Genomic DNA, 5466 nt, shown 5'->3' with positions numbered 1-5466 from the left:
GGGTTGACCGAATTTTTTGTGTGTATTTAGGGGAGACCCTAATTCCCATCTAGTGGGGAAATCCTAATTGGCTCATCTAGGGGGTAGTTCACCCCCTTTATTGTTTGATGTTAAGATTGCCTACTAAAAGTCGTCTATTAGGAGATCTTTATTCCAAGAAATATGCCCAATACTTGGTATGCATATTCCATTCTCTTTTGTAGATAAATATGCTCTTTTTATTCTTATCAAAATCGTTTAAATTTTTCAAGACATTCGATAGTTGTTTTTAAAGTTTCAGAATTATAGATTTCACCTTATAGGAATGTTTGGTTGTTAAATGGCTTTTTGTTATTTCTTTCATTATTGGTATCTTACTATGAAATATATTGTTTGTTTTAGGGCTTTAATTTGGTACCATGGTGCTTCAATGGTATTTAGGCACGGTTACTACTAGAGATTAGATGTCGTTTTTGAAGTTAAGCCCCTGTTTCATTTTTTTTCCATTTTTTCTTTTTTAAATTATTGTTTCATTTTTTCCCTGGGAATAGAACCGTTGAGCTCAATTTCAATGGGATTCGTCAAAGGGGCCACAATTGAAGTTTTTATAGGGAGCATAGTTTAAGCCTTTGGTTTCTCTACTCTCTAGAACCACCTATCACAAATGCAGGCCATGACGACAATCACAACTACATGTTTGGCTTTTCATCCTCGAGACATTACTATTAAGGTAAACATGGATAATTCTATTGTATAGATGTATATTGTTCACATGAAAGAGGTCTGTCGTTATGCCATAAGACACATCTTAGAGACTAAATTGACACTCTTTCCTGCAGGTGAAAATCTAGCTGAAAAGCATATTTCAAACAAAATGATTTTTCAGCATACGTCATAAAGATGGTGTTACCGAGGTAGCAAGCTGATGTCTGCTTCAAAAACATGTGATTTCATAGTGTTTAATTTGTAATACAATTTATTTCTGAAGATTGTCACTATGTAGTCCAGCTTAAATTTGTAATACCAATACCATCCCACTCTGTTTTAAGACAGAATGACTTCAAAAGTTTGAAGACCTTGACATTTTCAAAATTTTATAGAAAAGAACTTGGGGTTTGGCAATCAGGGTTTGGTTACTTCAATCTTTTTGGGTGGAATAAACATTTGATGTATTGCTCTAGAACATGCTAGGCAAATAATTTGCCAAATGCGACTGAATTAAGATTTGAAAGAAATCTTAATTTTTATTTGCTTGGTCGGTGGCAAATAAGAGTAGGATGGTAGGATGATGAATGAAGTTTTAGTACTTTTAGATAATTGTCATTTTGTGCACTTTCTTTTCTTTCTGTGAATGTGGGAGAGCGTTAGTTCATATGTGTTTTCCAGTTCCAGCTCTCAAACAGGCAATTTTTTTACTGTGTTTTACAATTCCAATTCTAAAAGTGGCAATTTTTTAAAGATTATTTAGTCATCACTTTGTGAGGCAAGTCAGGTGATCATATTTTAACGTTTTCTAAAGTCATCTTCTATTTTTTGGATATCTATATATTATTAGGGTATAGTTCCATATTGTTTTTGTAATCCGCTCTCAAAGGCTAATATGAATTGTAAGACATAATTTCATTAAACAAATTATTTTTTTAGAAACCGCGGTATTACGTTCATATAGTCTTCAATATTATTTTCTTTTGTTATCCACGTTTGATTTTCAATGTCGAGATTCTACTTTTGAGATGTATGTTTATTTATTGGTGTCTTATAGCTTTATTATAATTTTGTTAAGCTACCATTGTATCATGTAGAAAAATACAGGTTATGATTTTATTTTTATTTTTGAGTAAGTTTAATTATTAGTGTATTGAGATTGACTTTACTTATTAATTTGTGGCATGTATTGTATATCGGTGACAGTTATTGGATTTGTGTATGTTGGATTCCAAGCTTATGATTTGGCTTATGATTTGAAAAGGATTTTAATCTACCTACGAACAACAAAGGCAGGGTTGATATCAACAAATTAATGGGTGCGGGCTGTCTTTCCCAATTACCAAAAAGGTATATGTTAAATGATTGATGCTCCCCTACTATATATTTCCTACTATATATGTTTGGTGCTAAGTACTAGATGCATGCTTACCACATTTGTGTCTGTTGAATATAAGAGAATTGAACCAAGGTGGTCTGTCATGGGTGTTTCATGCTTGCTTATCAAAAGTTAGAATGTGTATTCAATTTTTTTCATTGTTGAATCTATTGAGAGAAGTATGTTGTAAATCAGATTATTCAATAGAACTGAGAAGAAGATAATAGTTTGGTTAATCTAGGTAGTCACGAAAGTATCCATACTTAAGTTCTTATTTGTATAATTTCATTTTGTTGTTTGTTGAATTTTTTTAGGACAACTGTTTAGTGGCCTATTTAATCTCATGTGCAGTCTTAGGTTGTGTTAAATTTTAGGTATTCTATATTCATGATACTTTATTGTTCTATCTATATGGGATTATTGGACGTGTTAAATTTTTCTTAGTTGGTAACTTGGTAACTTGGTAACTTAGTTGGTAGCTGGTAATATATTTTTTGCTCTACTTTTCATATTTGTTTGGGCTATGTTATATTTGTTTAGTATGCTCAATTTTGGTTTAACCACTTTATTTGTCATTTTGTCGGGGTATATAAGAATATGGGTATATCATCTGATTGGATATATATGATAATTCATTGGCATAATATTACTAAATAATGATACATGTTTATCCATGTTTACTTCTCACAGTCCTTGATCAAATTTCAATGGCATGGGAGCCATGTTACCATGATAATTCCACTGATCGAGCACGTTCTCACAGCCCTCTGTGTTTCTTGGGGGTTTCGAACGGATGTCACCAAATAGAAGTCAGACCTAATGGGACCAAATAAATATCGATTCCTTTTCATAATTGATTTATTTTCTTAAAACATTGTCATTTATGACCAACATTCCTCATATTGTCGTTCTAAAAGTTAAATTAAACTTGGATATTGAATGATGATGACTCCGTTAGCAGAGCTACTAAGGGGAATATATAAATGGTTGGCTATGGATAGTTGGGAAAATACTTACGTAAGGTAATTACATCAATTAATTGGGCAACCTTATGTCTTTTTATTTTAATAGGTTTTAATTTGCGAATTAGGATGTGATTCTATGCACATTCGATCCACGATATTAACTCATTATCTTTGTTCTGATCCGGCCTTTAGTAGTAGAGTATCTCCTTCTTTGAAGCTACTTATAACACCCCGTGTTTTTATTCTTTTATTTTTTCTAATAATGAAAATAGATAAAACAGGTATAGGATATCCAGCAGTTATGGATAAAAGCCCGTAGGTAAATAGATAAGTGTTGTCCTTGTTTTTCGGTGAGTTTTCTCACGTAGAGTTTTGAAAAGATTAAAAAAAAAAAAACCCAGCGAGAGTTTTAGAAAAAAAGGGAGAGTTTTACTAAAAGAAAAAAGGGTTTTGAACGAGGAAGATCGTACTTTCGCGCAGCAGTCGACTTCGGTCTTTCGGGGTTTTTCTCACTGTTCGGTTTATAAACAGTGAGTAAATACTTTATGCACTTCGTTTATAAAAAAATAAATTTCTCGTTATTTGTTGGATACTGGAAAATGGGTTGTGCTCATACTGTGTTTTGATACAGTTTCGATTTTTTTCTCTGCCTTTATTCTATTTTTCTCTCCTCTTGTTTAACTATTGAATTTGGTCATATGTTAGCATAGGGATTTGATTAATAACTGAAACTCTGGATTGAATCTGCCGGAACTCAGAACAGGTCATTAATGGCGGCTTAAGTTAAACCAATAAATCGTTCTGATTATTTATTTGTGAGTTGGACTACTGTGGTTGTGATTGGAACTGTTAGGGTTATAATTGGTGATAAATGGGTTGTTGGTGTCGCGAGATGGGGATGCTGAAGCTCCGGAGGAGCTTCAATGGCGACCAAACCAAACCACACCGTCCTGCGTTTTTATTGTTTGGATTAGTGTTTTTGTTTGGATTTTTTTTGTTGGGAGATTGTTGTTGGGTTGAGGTGGATGTGTTGGTGGTGGATTGGGTGCTGGAGAGGGGACGATTGGAGCTTTACAGAGTGTTAATGGCGTAGGTCGCAACTTTTTACAGTATATTGAAATCATGAATTGTTGGTATAGGTACATGGGGTTTTTCTCCATGAACCAAACCGCTGGGTTCTTGTTAGATATGGATGGCTGGTGGTGGCTGCATAAGCGGTGGAGGTGCTGGTGGAGGTTTTGTGAGGAAGGAGATTAACAGTAAAATTCGAATTTGGGATTGGGCCAAATCGTGGGTTGGGCTTATGTTTTAAATTTTAGATTTAAAATTTTTAGACTTAAGTTTAGACTATGGGCCTTAAGCTTTGGGCTTTTGGGTTAGAGGAGTTTAGGCCTGGTTGACCAATGTTGACTGTTGACCAGAGTTGACCAGGGTTGACTTTGACCAGTTGACCCAAATTTGACTTTTTCCTAAAATTATTATTCGGTCTATTAGGATAAGTCTAGGACTATTAGCATGTTTGACTTAGACTAAGACCTTTCTAAATATACTTGTGTACGTGTATTTACTGCTTTGTGATTTTTCGTCTTTTATAATATACAACGTTATGACACTTATACATCCATGAAATTAATAATGCGTAAACCAAAAATACATGAATCAAGATACTCCTTCGTTCTCGGAGATAATATATGCAATAAAATCCAATAATGCGTAAACAAATTTACCGCACTCTTTTAGAACTCTCCACGCCTCAAGTTTTGGAATTAAGTTTTATGACTGTTGATGTCATATATTAGGTGGGCATTTATTGAATGTGCCATAAATGGCCCGTTAGCGTTATCTATGGGTATTCATTGAATGTGTCATGAATGACCAGATTCTTTGGACTGTCCTAGAGAGGAACTAAGGTATTCGCCTTGCGGGTTAGTTGTCTTCTTTGATTATGCGAGTGTTTGGGTTTACTTTTGAATACCTAATATAATATCTACATATGTTATATAGAAGTTCTAACTTTCTTTTGCAGGAGGGTAGGACTTAATAACATTTTGTGCAGGGACGCGGTCATACCCTTATACAGGAGTGGATATCGGTAAGTTTTAATTCAATGATTTGGATATTAAAACGAGTTATTAGAATGAGTTAATATATGGAAGTTTTGCTTGGGAAGAAACTATGCCGGTTGAAATGACAAAACTACCTGTCTTCCAAGCTGAGAATGATTAAGTTATGGGAAAATATAACGTGATTGTTTGGATAATTAAAGTATGATAATGTTATATGTGGTTAGTCTACTCATACCAACAAATTCCATTTTGTTGATCCATGTTTGCTTTGTTTTGGCAACGTGGGTGTGTTCTTGGGAACATAGGTGGAAGGCAGTGCAACCGCAGCGTTTGATTTGGATTTGATCTGGAGCAGTCCGTTAGTTCTTTTATT

The sequence above is a fragment of the Coptis chinensis genome, chromosome 2 (genome assembly GCF_015680905.1).
Source record: "Coptis chinensis isolate HL-2020 chromosome 2, ASM1568090v1, whole genome shotgun sequence".
Lineage (NCBI taxonomy): Eukaryota > Viridiplantae > Streptophyta > Magnoliopsida > Ranunculales > Ranunculaceae > Coptis > Coptis chinensis.
Note: the sequence above shows the minus strand (reverse complement) of the source record.